This window comes from Neoarius graeffei, chromosome 20, assembly GCF_027579695.1.
Source record: "Neoarius graeffei isolate fNeoGra1 chromosome 20, fNeoGra1.pri, whole genome shotgun sequence".
Taxonomy (NCBI): domain Eukaryota; kingdom Metazoa; phylum Chordata; class Actinopteri; order Siluriformes; family Ariidae; genus Neoarius; species Neoarius graeffei.
The window spans coordinates 40,035,910-40,054,431 of NC_083588.1; the positions used below are offsets into that span (position 1 = coordinate 40,035,910).

The following is an 18,522-nucleotide window of genomic DNA, read 5'->3' on the forward strand; positions in this document are numbered from 1 at the left end:
AATTTGAGTGGGAATTAATTAGCTCCTTTTTTAAATCTCTTTGACCAAGCACGTTACTCTGCCACAAAACATCTCTACGACAGACTCTTAATTGCGTGAAATAGTGCAGGGTGTGAATGCTGGCTGCTAACGAGCCATTAGCTAATAGGCATACATGTGCGTGTGTGCAAAAATAAGGCCAAATCACATGGGTGTGCTTATTATCCATTGTGCCAGGAAAATGTCTGGTGGTTTGAGGTAAAAATCAAAGAGGCTAATTCAGGTCACGAGCCAGTTTTTCACTGACAAAACTACAGTAGAACTGCTTCGCTAAATCATGATAAACTTTTAACTTGCATCTTCTGCACAAGTTGCAACTGGAGAGCCCACTGCTGTCTTCTAAATTCATTACTAATGAATACAATCACTTTTGGGAAGAACACATCAAATAAAAGGAGTTGGAATGGAGAGATAGAACTGTCTCTGCTCCTCCATTAAGAATGAAGTCTTAATTAAGTGTTTTATGACCCAACCTCCTTTATGCCCCCACCCCCACCTCAGACTACATGGGCATCTTTTGTTCATCCTCAAGCTCTCTATTCTCTCCAGCCTGTGCACTAGGGCTCCATTAATAAACTAAGCTTTCAGAAGAGGGGACAGGCGCCAAAGCTCTCACAGCACTGGCATGATTAAAGCTTTTAAAAACCACCACCCTCGTGTTTGCATAGGCAACGTAACAGTAGTGTGTGTGCGTGTGTGTGTGTGTGTGTGTGTGTGTATGTTCTGCCATGGCTTGCCTCTGAAGACAGTGATGTGTCCATTGCGTGAAAACCAACTGGACAAGAGGCCTTAATGAGGCTACTGGATCAATAGGCAGGTCAGGGGGAGCTGTCAGCTCGCTTCACAGGCTGCCCACATGCTGATAGCTTTCTCTTCGCTAATGAAATGCTAACAAGTTTCGGCATCCATTAGCGCATTAACGCATATGTAACATGTCTGTGCTATGGTACGTAGGTCTGAGTGCACCAGCAAGATCTGCTTCCATTTTATTAATTATCAGAAACTAACCCAGTATTTTGTTTTTCATAAATGTATTACTTGAAATGAAGAGAAATTTGAAGTGTTTGTGCTGTTTGATAAATCTATGTTAAAAAATATTACAACGTGTAACAAACAAAACATGACAGGGAGTGCTGTTATAGGAAAACAATCAACAATAGGGTGGAGAGATGCCACTACTAACCTGGCATGTTTTATTCCTCATATACCACAGCAATTTTCTAAGTATTACAATTGTTTGGGGTTCCAGAGTTGTGCGGTGGAAAAGGCAAGACAGTAAAATTGGCCGTGCTCTCAGGATGGAAGGTGTGGCATAAATGTCTCTCCCCTGTCAATCAAAGCAACACTAGCCATTCACAGGTGTCTGTAAGCTATTATATGCAGAACAGGGTAGGGTACATAGCAAATTTCTCTGAGCGTGATGTAAAATGAGCAGCTGTTTAAAAAGATGTGGAGGTTGGCTTCATGTGCCTCAGAGGAAGCATGTGTTTGCCCCACCCTCCCTGGTTGGAAGTTGTTGTGTAAAAGTTGGCTAGTGGGTAGGAGTTTACATCAGCAAATTGTTGGAGAAAATGAAGGGGGGGAATTATTACAATTGTTTTTTAATGAATGACACATCATAGATTGGGGCAGCACAGTGGTGCAGTGGTTAGCACTGTTGCCTCACAGCAAGAGGGTTCTGGGTTCGAGCCCAGCAGCTGATGGTGGGCCTTTCTGTGTGGAGTTTGCATGTTCTCCCCGTGTCTGCATGGGTTTCCTCTGGGTGCTCCGGTTTCCCACACAGTTCAAAGACATGAAGATTAGGTTAACTGGCTACTCTAAATTGTCCATAGGTATGAATGTGTGTGAATGGGTGAGAGGAGAAAACCTCTATAATAATCCAGTAGAAGGCAACAGGAAACCACTACTGTAATGTTCCCGAGAAGCTCTGATGGACGTCAGAGCCAGAGTGCCCTTGAGCAGAATGCAGAAGAAGATATCACATACTCCTTTTATCACAAATTATAAGGTAAGCTATAAACAGTTGTTTATTCACATTCTCTAGATTTTAATAAATTTAAAAAATGCAGCTTAACATATTACCAGGAAACCATAAAGCGCAATGTACTTGGAATTCCCCTTGGCAGAAGCCTTAAAGGAACAGATTTACTTCTGAGGACTGACAATGGAGACTCCTTCCAAAAATGTTAAATAAGAGAAAGCTTCAGTATATCGACTATTACATACATTTTAATTTGTTAAATAACAGCTCATTTTTTTAAAATCCACTTACTATTAGGTTTGATTCTGTAGATCATTGTGGCAGCAGGGGCGTGGCCGAGTGTCAGTTTGTGAATGGAGGGCGGGGTCAAGGAAGGTGAGTGACTAAATTGTTACACCTGTTGTCAATTGATGTGTGTGTGTGTCTGTGTTTCTTGTAGTGATGGTGGAACATAAGATACATACACGCATTTGATCATATATTTCATGTTAATTTGCATGCTATAAGCAACAAGTTATTATAAGAGGAGTAGGAAAGCAGAGAAGGGGCGCTGGGACCAGAGCACGACTGTATGTGTGTGTGTGTGTGTGTGTGTATACACCTAGGTGTCCTAGAGCGGCGGTCCCCAAACACCGGTCCGCGAGACATTCCAAACCAGGCCTTGACACGAAAAAAATGTGAGGGGAAAAAAAAACAAACAGAAATGCGCTCATCACACCCGTTTAGATGTCAAACGTCTACGTGGAGACTGCACAGATTGCATAGGTGGCCCATAGCAGCATATTAAACAGCTTTTTTTTTTCAATCATGATGACTGTCTGTCTGTCCCGCCCCTCAACACGTAGGCTACTTAACCAGCAGCGCAGTCTCAGTTCAGCTCAGTTCATGGTCAGCGGTACTGTACAGTCAGTGCTACATGTTAGCTAAAATGAACAAAAAGCAGATGTCGTTAGCGAATTTCTTTGGTGTGGGTAGGGGCAAAAAAAGGCCCACTGATGATACTGGTGAACCAGAAACGTCGAAGAAAAAGAAGGGATCTTTCAATCTCAAATATGACGAGTCATATCTTAAATATGGGTTTGCACAGACCAGTGACTCGCATGCACCAAATTCCTTGTGTGTGGCATGTGGCGATAAGTTGTCGAATGAGGCTATGAAGCCATCCAAGCTCATTTGACACCTAGAATCCAAACATCCGACACTTAAACACAAACCCCTTGAATTCTTTGAGCGTAAAAAACGTGAACAAGATTCACAAAAACTCGTGCTCAAGACAACTGCATCTGTGAATGTGGCTGCGCTAAAAGCCTCATACTTAGTGGCTAATCGAATTGCTAAATGCAAGAAACCTTTCACTATTGGGGAAGAGCTAATTCTGCCATGTGCAAAAGACATGTGCAATGAAGTCTTTGGGGAGGCAGCAGCAAAAAAGATAGGCGTGGTACCTCTTTTGGCCAGTACTGCCCATAGGCGGATTGATGACATCGCGGAGGATATTGAGACACAGTTGTTGGAGAGGGTAAGAGGGTCACCGTGGTTTGCGATTCAGGTTGATGAGTCCACTAATGTGGAAAACCGGGCAATTCTGCTTGTTTTTGTGCGGTACATTTTTGAGGAGGATGTGCAGGAGGATTTGTTGTGTGTACTGTCACTCCCAACAAACACCACAGGTGCAGAATTATTTCGAGCTTTGGATGGTTATGTGTCCGGAAAGTTAGACTGGTCCTTCTGCATCGGCGTTTGTACCGATGGGGCTGCAGCGATGACTGGGCGGCTGTCCGGTTTCACTGCGAGGCTCAGAGAGGTTGCACCTGACTGTGAACACACACACTGTGTCATTCACAGAGAAATGCTGGCCAGCCATAAATTGTCACCTGAGTTGAATGCTGTACTAAATGATGAAGTTAAAATTGTCAACCACATCAAAGCACACGCACTCAACACCTGGTTATTTGAACAGCTCTGCGAAGAAATGGATGCAGAGCACAAATGCCTTCTCTTGCACGCAGAGGTCAGCTGGCTGTCGAGGGGGAGATCACTGGCCAGAGTGTTTGAGTTGCGAGAGCCTCTGCAGAAATTTCTGGCAGAAAAAAAATCTGAGTTGGCCGCGCATTTTAGTGATGACCATTGGGTGTCAAAACTCTCGTACCTCTGTGACATTTTCAGCTTGCTTAATGAGCTCAACCTGACACTCCAGGGGAGGATGACAATGGTCTTTAAAGTGGCAGATAAAGTTGCTGCATTTAAAGCAAAGCTGGCTCAGTGGGGACGTCGAGTAGGCAGGGGTGTGTTTGATATGTTTCATACATTAGTGGGGATATTGGGAGAGACTGAGGCAGCGCCAGCTCTGTCGGAGCTGATTCGTGATCACCTTGTTGTGCTGTCGAAAGAATTCAAACGGTACTTCCCAGCCTCCACGGATCCGCGTCAAAAGAATGAGTGGATCCGCAACCCGTTTGCCAGCATCCCCAATCACCTGCCCGTTCAGGAGGAAGCACAGCTTCTCAAACTAGCAAATGACAGTGGTCTTAAGACTATGTTTGAGCAAACCTCTTTACCTGCATTTTGGATCAAAGCCAAAGCAGAATACCCGGAAATAACCGGAAAAGCGCTCAAAACATTGCTTCCTTTTCCAACCACATACCTATGCGAGGCCAGGTTTTCTGCAATGACCGTGACCAAAACAAAACTGCGCAATCGATTGGACATTTCAAACACATTAAGAGTGTCACTGTCTTCCATCACCCCCAGATGGAATCTTCTTGTTGCAGGGAAACAAGCACAGGGCAACCATTAAAGTAAATTGCATTTTGGCCTCAACGCGTGCTAAATTTATTAATTTGTTGTATTAATTTGTACAGTACATATTGTGTTGTGCATGTTGTTTCGCGTTTACTTCCTGTTCATAGTTCAATTTTCACTTGTTCAAGTTCACGTTCTTTTTCAAGAGTTTGTTACCTACTGTTCATGGCTGAAATGGTTATTTTTTAATATGCATGCACAACACCATATGGAATATCACCAAAATTGTCCCCTAATAATAAATGATCATGTACCCCCCCAAAGACCCCCAATGGTTGGAACATACCAACCTTAAAGTCACTTGTGAATAAATACCCCCATCCCCACATATTGTATCCTGCTGACTATCCTCATTTGTAAAAGTATGTGCAAGCGAACATATGTGCACCCCCTCGGTCCGCTGGGGGAAAAATGAGAACCAAACCGGTCCTTGGGGCTGAAAAGGTTGGGGACCCCTGTCCTAGAGTGCTCAAATAAGAAACTGAAAATCCATTAATAAATGTGTGTTCAAGCATTAGCTCCTGTCTGCCATGCTTCTGTACTCCACCCACATCAGGGAAATTATCACAGTGGTGCCGAAACCCAGGACTACAGAAGGGAGCCCGCCCATGGAGTCCTCACCGTTCAAGAACCTCATTCATGCCCTTGCTACCGCTCAGCAGAACCAGCATCAAGTGCTGATCGCCCTGCGGAAGGAGCAGGAACAGCGCTTTGAGGCCTTGATGCTGGCCCAGCAAGAAGATTGCCAGGCGTTCCGGCACCTGCTCGCGTCGGCGGGGTCCTCGACTGCCACCACAGCGGACCCTCCCCACCTCACACTAACAAAGATGGGTCCGCACAACGACCTGGAAGCCTTCCTCGCGCTCTTCAAGCAAGCAGCCGAAGTGTGGGGGTGGCTGGTCGAGCAGCGTGCAGTGTGCCTACTTCCACTGCTTACTGGAGAGGCGTAGTTTGCCGTGCTGTAGCTCCCTGCTGACAGCCGGCTCATATACACCGACTTAAAGTGATCCATTCTGCAGCGTATTGGCCGCTCCCCAGAACAACAGCATCAGCATTTCCAGGTGCTGAAGTTGGAGGAGGTCGGCTGGCCGTTCATGTTCGGCCAACAGCTACGGGACGCCTGCCGGCAGTGGCTGAGGGTGGATGACTGCGACGCCAAGGGAATTATTGACCTGGTGACACTGGAAGAGTTCATCGCGCGATTTCTGGAAGGAACGGCAGAGTGGGTCCAGTGTCATCACCAGGCGTTGCTGGAACAAGCCATTGAACTGGCGGAGGACCACCTGGAAGCGATTCTGACAGCAGGAGGATGTGTCGCCTCTTCTCCTCTTTTCTCTCTCTCTGCTTCTCACTCTGCTTCCTGTCCCCGCCCTGTTCCTCCACCATGGAGGCAGAAGCCGGCTCCCCCCCAGCCGTCCCGATGCACCCATGGTGTCCTCCCGTTTTCCCCTTCCATGTCTGTGTCTTCTCCCCCTCAAGTGGGTGACACCCAAAACACCGGTGCAGAGGGAGAGCCTGGGCCAGTTTGCTGGCGCTGCAGGGAGCCGGGACATCTTCAAGGTCAGTGCTCCGCGATGGAGGTGGGAGCAGTGGTCCAGATCCCCGACGCACCAGAGACCGCCTTCGATCGGGCTGGAGCATATCGTATACCTGTAAGTGTACAAGGGGATACGCATCACGCCTTGGTGGATTCCGGCTGTAACCAGACCTCAATCTACCAAAGCCTGGTGCAAGGCGAGGCATTGGGGAGAGCACAAATGGTGAAGGTACTGTGTGTGCACAGGGATGTTCACAACTACCCATTAGTGTCCATCCACATTCTATTTTGGGGAGAGAAGCATAGAATAAAGGCCATGGTTAATCCTCGTCTCACCTACTCACTAATTTTGGGGACTGATTGGCCAGGGTTTAAAGAACTGATGGAACACATAGTAAGAGGTGGGTCCTGCATTAATACATCACGGGAAGGTCCTGGTGTGGCATTGGCTGGGGAATCTGTCACAGAGCCGTCTACGTCAGCACCGCATCAGGGCGATATGAGGAGTGAGGAGCAGCCTGCCCCTCATCCCTCTCTCGGGGATTCCCTTGAGGATTTCCTGTTAGAGCAGTCATGAGACGAGACTCTGTGTCATGCATTTAATCAAGTGAGAGTAATCGATGGTCAAACTCTCCAGCCAAGCGTGACACCGGCCTTCCCCTATTCATTATTATTAAGGATAGGTTGTACTGAGTGACACAGGACAATCAAACTGGTGAACAAATAACCCAGTTGTTGATCCCAAAGAGCCATAGGGAACTCGTATTCCATGTGGCTCACTTTAACCCCATGGCTGATACTTGGGGCAGGATAAAACACTTGCCCCAATTATGGCCCAGTTCTATTGGCCAGAGATTCGCAGGGATGTCCGTCGGTGGTGTGCGGCATGCCACGAATGCCAATTAGTAAATCCCGCGGCCACTCCAAAAGCGCCTTTGTGCCCTCTCCCTCTAAACCTTTTGAGAGAACTGGGATGGATCTTTTTGGGCCATTAGATCAGTCAGCACAAGGATATCGCTTTATTTTAGTTCTGGTGGACTATGCAACGCAATATCCGGAAGCAGTGCCTCTCCGCAATATCTCAGCACACAGTATTGCGGAAGCACTCTTCTGTATTATCTCCCGAGTCGAGATTCCGAAAGAAATCCTGACAGACCAAGGCACCACATTTATGTCATGCACACTGTGCGAACTGTATGGGTTATTGGGAATTAAGTCTATCCGCACCAGTGTCCCACAATGGATGACTTAGTGGAACGGTTTAATCAAACCCTCAAAAACGTAATTCAGAAATCTGTAAGTGAGGATGCACGTAATTGAGATAAATGGCTCAAGCCCCTGTTATTTGCAGTTCGAGAGGTCCCACAAGCCTCCACAGGTTTTTCACCGTTCGAGTTATTATATGAGTGGAAGCTATGTGGCATTTTGGACGTGCTGTGAGAAAATCGGGAGGAGGGACCTTCGCCTAGCAAGAACAAAATTCAATATGTTCTCGACCTGTGCGCAAAACACCACACACTCACTCACGTAACCCAGGAGAATTTGCAGCAGGCACAAGAATGTCAAGTCCGACTGTATGACAGGGGCACGCACCTTAGAGAGTTCATGCCAGGAGACAAAGTGCTTGTATTATTGCCCACGTCGAGCTCCAAATTAATCGCCAAGTGGCAAGGGCCCTTCGAGGTCACACAGCGAGTTGGGGATGTCGACTATGAGGTGAGGCAAACAGAAAGGGGTGGGGCATTGCAAATTTGCCACCTCAACCTGTTAAAACATTGGAATGAAGGGGTCCTCGTGGTGTTGGTGTCGGCAGCCCCCGAGAAGACAGAGCTGGGGCCGGAGATACAAAAAAAAACAAACACAAAAAAACACCTCAAGCCACTCTGGTCCCTTGTGGGACCACCTCTCACCAACCCAACTCACGGAGGTAGCCAAGTTGCAGAAAGAATTTAATGACGTGTTCTCGCCCCTACCCAGCCACACCCACCTCATAGAATACCACATTGAGACGCCCCCGGGGGTGGTGGTGCGTAGCTGCCCTTACCGCTTGTCTAAACACAAAAAAAAGGTGGTCCAGGATGAACTCAAGACCATGCTCAAAATGGGCATAATCGAGGAGTCCCAAAGTGACTGGAGCAGCCCGGTGGTCCTGGTTCCCAAGACTGATGGGTCGGTTCGGTTCTGTGTGGACTATGGAAAGGTCAATGCGGTGTCTAAATTTGACACATGCCCAATGCCTTGCATTGATGAGTTGTTCAATCGATTAGGCGCTGCTTGGTTTTATTCGACACTGGATCTAATGAAAGGATATTGGCAGATCCCCTTGTCTCCTCTATCCCGAGAGAAAGCAGCCTTTTCCACACTATTTGGGTTACACCAATTTGTCACGCTTCCTTTTGAGTTATTTGGGGCTCCCATGACGTTCCAGCGGCTCATGGACAAGATCCTCTGCTCTCACGCCGCCTACGCAGCCGCACACAGTGGGGCAAAAAAGTATTTAGTCAGTCACCAATTGTGCAAGTTCTCCCACTTAAAAAGATGAGAGAGGCCTGTAATTTTCATCATAGGTATACCTCAACTATGAGAGACAAAATGAGAAAAAAAAACAGAAAATCACATTGTCTGATTTTTAAACAATTTATTTGCAAATTATGGTGGAAAATAAGTATTTGGTCAATAACAAAAGTTCATCTCAATACTTTGTTATATACCCTTTGTTGACAATGACAGAGGTCAAATGTTTTCTGTAAGTCTTCACAAGGTTTTCACACACTGTTGCTGGTATTTTTGGCCCATTCCTCCATGCAGATCTCCTCTAGAGCAGTGATGTTTTGGGGCTGTCACTGGGCAACACGGACTTTCAACTCCCTCCAAAGATTTTCTATGGGGTTGAGATCTGGAGACTGGCTAGGCCACTCCAGGACCTTGAAATGCTTCTTACGAAGCCACTCCTTCGTTGCCCGGGTGGTGTGTTTGGGATCATTGGCATGCTGAAAGACCCAGCCACGTTTCATCTTCAATGCCCTTGCTGATGGAAGGAGGTTTTCACTCAAAATCTCACGATACATGGCCCCATTCATTCTTTCCTTTACACAGATCAGTCATCCTGGTCCCTTTGCAGAAAAACAGCCCCAAAGCATGATGTTTCCACCCCCATGCTTCACAGTAGGTATGGTGTTCTTTGGATGCAACTCAGCATTCTTCCTCCTCCAAACATGACAAGTTGAGTTTTTACCAAAAAGTTCTATTTTGTTTCATCTGACCATATGACATTCTCCCAATCCTCTTCTGGATCATGCAAATGCTCTCTAGCAAACTTCAGACGGGCCTGGACATGTACTGGCTTAAACAGGGGGACACGTTTGGCACTGCAGGATTTGAGTCCATGGCGGCGTAGTGTGTTACTGATGGTAGCCTTTGTTACTTTGGTCCCAGCTCTCTGCAGGTCATTCACTAGGTCCCCCCGTGTGGTTCTGGGATTTTTGCTCACCATTCTTGTGATCATTTTGACCCCACGGGGTGAGATCTTGCGTGGAGACCCAGATCGAGGGAGATTATCAGTGGTCTTGTATGTCTTCCATTTTCTAATAATTGCTCCCACAGTTGATTTCTTCACACCAAGCTGCTTACCTATTGCAGATTCAGTCTTCCCAGCCTGGTGCAGGTCTACAATTTTGTTTCTGGTGTCCTTTGACAGCTCTTTGGTCTTGGCCATAGTGGAGTTTGGAGTGTGACTGTTTGAGGTTGTGGACAGGTGTCTTTTATACTGATAAGTTCAAACACGTGCCATTAATACAGGTAACGAGTGGAGGACAGAGGAGCCTCTTTAAGAAGTTGTTACAGGTCTGTGAGAGCCAGAAATTTTGCTTGTTTGTAGGCGACCAAATACTTATTTTACTGAGGAATTTACCAATTAATTCATTAAAAATCCTACAATGTGATTTCCTGGATTCTTTCCCCCCATTCTGTCTCTCATAGTTGAAGTGTACCTATGATGAAAATTACAGGCCTCTCTCATCTTTTTAAGTGGGAGAACTTGCACAATTGGTGGCTGACTAAATACTTTTTTGCCCCACTGTACCTCAGGGACATCATTATCTATAGCAACGATTGGCCGCGGCACCTGGAACACCTTAGGGTCGTCCTAAAGTTGCTGAGGCGTGCGGGTCTCACAGCTAACCCGAAAAAGTGTGCAAATGGGCGAGTGGAAGTACGGTATCTGGGTTTCCACTTGGGTCATGGGCAGGTGCATCCCCAAATTAACAAGACTGCAGCGATTGCGGCCTGCCCGAGGCCCAAGACCAAAAAGGGGGTGAGACAGTTCCTGGGGCTGGCTGGCTACTATTGTAGGTTCATACCTAATTATTTGGACATCACCAGCCCGCTGACTGAGCTCACTAAAAAGGGAGCACCAGATCTGGTCCAGTGGATGGAGCAATGCCAACAGGCATTCTCTAAGGTAAAAGCTGCACTGTGTGGGGGGCCACTTTTACACTCCCCTGACTTCTCTATCCCCTTTGTTTTACAGATGGATGCATTGGACAGGGGGCTGGGGGCCGTTCTGTCCCAGAAGGTGGAGGGCGAGGAACGACCCGTGCTGCACATCAGCTGCAAGCTCTCGATGCGTGAAAGCAAGTACAGCACTATCGAGAAGGAGTGTTTGGCCATCAAGTGGGCAGTCCTCGCCCTCCGATACTACCTGCTGGGACGCCCTTTCACCCTCTATTCGGACCAAACACCCCTCCAGTGGCTCCACCGCATGAAGGATGCCAATGCGCGGATCACCCATTGGCATCTCGCCCTCCAGCCATTTAAATTCGAGGTGGTCCACAGGCCGGGGGCGCAGATGGTGGTGGCGGACTTCCTGTCCCATCGGGGGGGGGGAGTCCACTGCAGGCCGGACAGCTCCCTGGCCTGAGTCGGGTGGTGGGGGTATGTGGCAGCGGGGGTGTGGCCAAACGTCAGTTTGTGAATGGAAGGCAGGGTCAGGGAAGGTGAGTGGACAAATGGTTACACCTGTTGTCAGTTGATGTGTGTGTGTGTGTGTGTGTGTGTTGCAGTGATGGTGGAACATAAGAGGAGTAGGAAAGCAGAGAAGGGTCGCTGGGACCAGAGCACGACTGTGTGTGTGTGTGTGTGTGTGTGTGTGTGTGTGTGTGTGTGTGTGTGTGTATATACACCTACGTGTCCTAGAGTGCTCAAATAAGAAGCTGAAAATCCATTAATAAACGTGTATTCAAACATTAGCTCCCGCCTGCCGTGCTTCTGTACTCTACCCATATCAGGGAAACTATCACAATCATCCACTATACAAGTCTCTGTGAATGAGTTGCTACAGAAATGGTAACTTTAGAATGAACTGCAGTTGGTAATATTATCAAATCTGTAATAGAAAATTAATCAACACCTTCTGAGCAATCAGAATCAAGAATTGAACAATGTTACAGTATACAGTGCTCAGCGTAAATGAGTACACCCCCTTTGAAAAGTAACATTTTAAACAATATCTCAATGAACACAATTTCCAAAATGTTGACAAGACAAAGTTTAATATAACATCTATTTAACTTATAATGTGAAAGTAAGGTTAATAATATAACTTAGATTACACAATTTTTCAGTTTTACTCAAATTAGGGTGGTGCAAAAGTGAGTACACCCCACAACAAAAACTACTACATCTAGTACTTTGTATGGCCTCCATAATTTTTAATGACAGCACCAAGTCTTCTAGGCATGGAATGAACAAGTTGGCGACACTTTGCAACATCAGTCTTTTTCCATTCTTCAACAATGACCTCTTTTAGTGACTGGATGCTGGATGGAGAGTGATGCTCAACTTGTCTCTTCAGAATTCCCCAAAGAAAATAATTTCTTTCCACCACAAATGTGAAGGCTACAAGAAGATCAGTAAAGCTTTACTTATCAGTCAGAATACTGTAGCAAAAGAGGTACAAAAATTTAAGAAAGCTGGAACTGCAACCATCTCACAGAGACGTCCAGGTCGTCCACGGAAGTTAACACCTCGACAGGAGTGTCTTTTGATGAGAAGGGTTGAAGAAAATTGGCATGCACGTTCACTGCAGTTATCTAAAGAAGTAGAAAGCCAAACTGGGGTTACTATTTCCCGTGACACAATACAGCGTACATTGCAGAGGAATGGCATGCATGGATGCCGAGCATGAAAGCCCAGGCACAAAAAAGCCCACCTAGAGTTTGCCAGGGCCCATGCTGACAAAGATGAAGACTACTGGGACTCTATAGTGATAGTGACTCTGGAGTGATGAGACCAAGATAAATGTTTTTGGAACTGATGGCTTCAAAACTGTATGGCGTCGCAAAGGTGAGGAATACAAAGAAAAATGAATGGTGCCTACAGTGAAACATGGTAGTGGCAGTGTCCTTATTTGGGGCTGCATGAGTGCTGCTGGTGCTGGGGAGCTGCATTTCACTGATGTCATCATGAATTCACAGATGTATTGCTCTATACTGAAAGAGAAGATGCTACCATCACTCCGTGCCCTTGGTCGTCGTGCACTTTTCCAACATAACTAAACACACATCTAAGGCCACTGTTGGATTTCTGAAGAAGAACAGGGTGAACGTGATTCAGTGGCCAAGTATGTCTCCTGATCTGAACCCAATCGAACACCTATGGGGAATTCTGAAGAGACAAGTTGAGCACAACTCTCCATCCAGCATCCAGTCACTAAAAGAGATCATTGTTGAAGAATGGAAAAAGATTGATGTTGCAAAATGTCGCCAACTTGTTCATTCCATGCCTAGAAGACTTGGTGCTGTCATTAAAAATCATGGAGGCCATACAAAGTACTAGATGTAGTAGTTTTTGTTGTGGGGTATACTCATTTTTGCACCACCCTAATTTGAGTAAAACTGAAAAAATGTGTAATCTAAGTTATATTATTAACCTTACTTTCACGTTAGGGGCGGCACGGTGGTGTAGTGGTTAGCGCTGTCGCCTCACAGCAAGAAGGTCCGGGTTTGAGCCCTGTGGCCAGCGAGGGCCTTTCCTTGCAGAGTTTGCATGTTTTCCCCATGTCCGCGTGGGTTTCCTCCGGGTGCTCCGGTTTCCCCCACAGTCCAAAGACATGCAGGTTAGGTTAACTGGTGACTCTAAATTGACCGTAGGTGTAAATGTGAGTGTGAATGGTTATCTGTGTGTATGTGTCAGCCCTGTGATGACCTGGCGACTTGTCCAGGGTGTACCCCGCCTTTCGCCCGTAGTCAGCTGGGATAGGCTCCAGTTTGCCTGCAACCCTGTGGAACAGGATAAAGCAGCTAGAGATAATGAGATGAGATGAGATGAGACTTTCACATTATAAGTTAAACAGATGTTATATTAAACTTTGTCTTGTCAACATTTTGGAAGTTGTTTGTGTTCATTGAGATATTGTTTAAAGTGTTACTTTTCAAAGGGGGTGTACTCATTTACGCTGAGCACTGTAAATCATATTTTATTCACACTATTTAATTGTTTTTATCTGGTGTTAGAATATATGTTTTATTCAAAACAACAGATATATTTAGCACAAAGTTAATTAACACACAACGTTAATACTTGTCGTCTAACGACTATGACCATATGCTAATGTTGTCATACCTTATGACTGCCACAGCAGAGTTTTTTCTTTTTTTTTAATAGGGAAATAAAATCAGTTCTTGGTAGTGGTCTATAATTTTTGAAATCTTACTGTACATCCAATTATACAGCAATCAAGTGTAATTTCACCCACACAGTGATTTGTTGACTGTTAATTTTGTTGATGAGAACTGAGAGGATATTATCTTCATCAACACCCTCTTTCCCATGGAAAACAACTAAATAATAAGAATTCACCTTTCTACTCCAAATATATTCTGCAATGTAATTACATTTTCCTCAGGAAATCAAAACTCAATGAAAATGCCAGAACTGCTTGACTGGACAAAGGTGGAACTTTTTCCTCTCATTTTGCTCATTCATTTTGTAAAGGCGATTATACAAAGGAATGAATTAACATGCGTGTTCGCTCTACGCTTGGCCTGACATGGCAATAAGCAAATCAGGAAAGTGTTGTGGTTTCACACACTGCTGCATAGATTTCGATCTATGTATACATACTTAGTAGTAACACTGAGCAGTTGGAGAAAGATGCTACCTTTACTTGTTATACAGTATTCAAATGTTATTTTATGATAAGGGGTTATGCATTTTTATGTCTGTCTTGTTAAGCTAATATAATATTAGCTCACTTAACCTAGTATAACTGATGATATTCCACGACATTCACGGAAATTAATTTACTTTTATTAAGTGACTGCAGCATAATAAAAGTGCTCCTTAGAGTAACGTTATTAAATAATCCCACTTCCATATGAAAGAGCTCAATCATAGCTGTAAATTTCAGCCACTGCAGAAACTTTATTTAGTCAAAACACATCAAAGAAGGACATGGAGAAAAGCTTTAGTGAGCTTGTAATCTGTAAATCAATCAACTGTTCACATCAGGGAAATAAAAGTCAAAAGCCTTTAGTTGAGTTAACATTGACATAAATCCATCCATCCATCCATCCATCCATCCATAACCACTTATCCTGTGCAGGGTCGCGGGCAAGCTGGAGCCTATCCCAGCTGCCTATGGGCGAGAGGCGCGGTACACCCTGGATAAGTCACCAGGTCATTGCAGGGCTGACACATAAAGACGCACAACCATTCACACATTCACACCTACGGTCAATTTAGAGCCACCAATTAGCCTAACCTGCATGTCTTTGGACTGTGGGGGAAACCAGAGCACCCAGAGGAAACCCACACAGACACGGGGAGAACATGCAAACTCCACACAAAAAGGCCCCCATCAGCCACTGGGCTCAAACCCAGAACCTGCTTGCTGTGAAGTGACAGTGCTAACCACTACACCACCGTGCCGCCTTAAATAAATTCAATTTACTATAAATATAACAATAAGCAAATGAATAAAACATGACAAAAATTATTGCAGACTTTCATCAAAAGTCAAAAGGCTAAAGCTGATACCAGCTAAAAGTAGTGGACTGGATGTCTGAGAAAAAAAAAAAAAAAAGAATGAATTCAGTCCAATCCTATAACTAAAGGAAACGATTTGAGCTGGACTTGCAAAAGATTCTTTTTTAACTGTAAATGTTTACATATAAATAGAGACATGATTGTATTTTTGTTAGGATTGGTTTTATTGTATCCATCCATCCTGTATAGGGTTACAGGCAAGCTGGAGCCTACCCCAGCTGACTATGGGTGAGAGGCGGGGTACACGCTGGACAAGTCACCAGATCATCGCAGGGCTGACACAGAAATAAACAACCATTCACACTCACATTCACACCTACGATCAATTTAGAGTCACCATTTAACTTAACCTGCATGTCTTTGGACTGTGGGGGAAACTGGAGCGCCCGGAGGAAACCCACGCGGACAACATGCAAACTTCACACAGAACGGCCCTCGTCGGCCACTGCTCTCGAACCCAGAACCTTCTTGCTGTGAGGCGACAGTGCTAACCACTACACCACCATGCTGCCCTGTTTTATTATATTTATACTTTATACTTCATGATGATAGTCATGGAAATGAAAATGTTAAACTGAATTTTAAAAAAGCTGTGGTTTTGTGCCAGTCATATAATATTAGCTCACTTAACCTAGTATAACTGATGATATTCCACGACATTCACGGATATTAATTTACTTTTATTAAGTGACTGCAGCATAATAAAAGTGCTCCTTAGAGTAACGTTATTAAATAATCCCACTTCCATATGAAAGAGCTCAATCATAGCTGTAAATTTCAGCCATTGCAGAAACTTTATTTAGTCAAAACACATCAAAGAAGGACATGGAAAAAAGCTTTAGTGAGCTTGTAATCTGTAAATCAATCAACTGTTCATATCAGGGAAATAAAAGTCAAAAGCCTTTAGTTGAGTTAACATTGACATAAATCCATCCATCCATCCATAACCACTTATCCTGTGCAGGGTCGCGGGCAAGCTGGAGTCTATCCCAGCTGACTATGGGTGAGAGGCGCGGTACACCCTGGATAAGTCACCAGGTCATTGCAGGGCTGACACATAAAGACGCACAACCATTCACACATTCACACCTACGGTCAATTTAGAGCCACCAATTAGCCTAACCTGCATGTCTTTGGACTGTGGGGGAAACCAGAGCACCCAGAGGAAACCCACACAGACACGGGGAGAACATGCAAACTCCACACAAAAAGGCCCCCATCAGCCACTGGGCTCAAACCCAGAACCTGCTTGCTGTGAAGTGACAGTGCTAACCACTACACCACCGTGCCGCCTTAAATAAATTCAATTTACTATAAATATAACAATAAGCAAATGAATAAAACATGACAAAAATTATTGCAGACTTTCATCAAAAGTCAAAAGGCTAAAGCTGATACCAGCTAAAAGTAGTGGACTGGATGTCTGAGAAAAAAAAAAAAAAAGAATGAATTCAGTCCAATCCTATAACTAAAGGAAACGATTTGAGCTGGACTTGCAAAAGATTCTTTTTTAACTGTAAATGTTTACATATAAATAGAGACATGATTGTATTTTTGTTAGGATTGGTTTTATTATATCCATCCATCCTGTATGGACCCTTTTCACGTGACGTCACGACAAACGCGGCCGCCATTTTGGACGTGTACTACCAGTAGTTTACCACAGCCAGCATTGAGGAACAGCAGCAAAGAAAGTGTTTATTTTCAGCAAGACTTCCATCATGCCACTATATTGTTGTGCACCTGGATGTAGTAACCATCAACAAACAAGGCAAGGTTTATCATTTTATCGGATCCCGACGGAGAAGATGGATAGCGTCCATAAACAGGAAAGATTGGCAGCCCTCGGCATACCAACGCTTGTGTAGTGACCACTTTGTTGGAGGTAAGACGAATAAAATTAGCCAGAAAAGGCATTACATTGCTGTTAACATTCTGTGGCGGCGAGTGTGTAACCAAATAGGCTAAAATAACCCATTGTAACCTCTGTTCTTCTGTAGTAGCTATTAGCTAACAACATTAGCTAGCGTTGTGTTCCTTTGCTGTTGGTAGACTGTAGGACAGATCAGAGGCAGTGTCCTACAAACAGCGCTTAATTTGAGGGGGAGCAAGCCGGAGCGCGCTCCGGAACCTCGGGCGTTGGCTCCGGCAGCTATTTACACTGGATCCGGTGATCCGACACCTCTTTTGACTATGTAACAAAAAACAAACAAACAAATAATTAAATAAATAAATGCAAGTTTATTTAGTGTTAATGTCTGATTTTGATATCTGTCTTGTTGGTGATTTCGCTCATGAAACGACATCCACAAAATATCTGCAGATGAACTTAATTTGCAGTGTTATTACAAAACATGCCCAGAAGCGCCGCGCCGTGCCCCCCTCCCCCCCTCTTTTTTTCCGCACCGGAGCCGCTCATCCTCTGCGCTCCGGGACCTCCCACTTTACAAATTAAGCACTGCCTACAAATAAGTGTTCAAAACAAGAGGAACATGTATTTGTCTCTTAAATCCAGGCCGTTCCCTGTAATCTGTAACAACGGTTGGAGAAAGTAATGGCAAATAGTGAGTGCACAAACCATAGAAGGTAAACTGTACACAGCGCCAGGGCAGTGTGATGGTATGTCTACTTTTAGATTGTGTTAGCTTATCAATGAACACACTCGTCACTCAATGAGTTTCACGTCTTTACGACGGATACTTAAATGTGTGTTAGGTATTATTGTTGCAGTCTAAGCAGTCATTGTAGCAGCTAGATGAGCGAGAACCGAAAGGGTCTGTGCCATAAACCGTTATTTCTGTACGGCGTTGCTAATGTGTCGTTACTGTTGTTATTTCTCCCTCTGCTCGCCCTGTAAATGCCCTACGTCGCTGGATAGCGAAGGTGTTTTCTGTATCTCGCTCCTTTTTCTTGTATGTTCTCCGTTTGTCGCCTTCCTCGCATTCAAACCAATTCGAGCCGAAGTCCACTACATGTCCAAAATGGTGGTCGCGTTTACGAAGGTCACGTGACTGAAAAGGGTCTATAGGGTTACAGGCAAGCTGGAGCCTACCCCAGCTGACTATGGGTGAGAGGCGGGATACATGCTGGACAAGTCACCAGATCATCGCAGGGCTGA

At 45.0% G+C, this 18,522-nt stretch overlaps 1 protein-coding gene and 1 pseudogene across 4 annotated transcripts in view; one reads left to right on the top strand and one right to left on the bottom strand.

Moving 5' to 3' along the window:
- Nucleotides 1-18,522, bottom strand: part of sdk2a (sidekick cell adhesion molecule 2a) — a 351,347-nt gene that overhangs the window by 301,811 nt on the left and 31,014 nt on the right. The window lies entirely within an intron of this gene.
- Nucleotides 2,949-4,817, top strand: LOC132869371 (SCAN domain-containing protein 3-like; annotated as a pseudogene).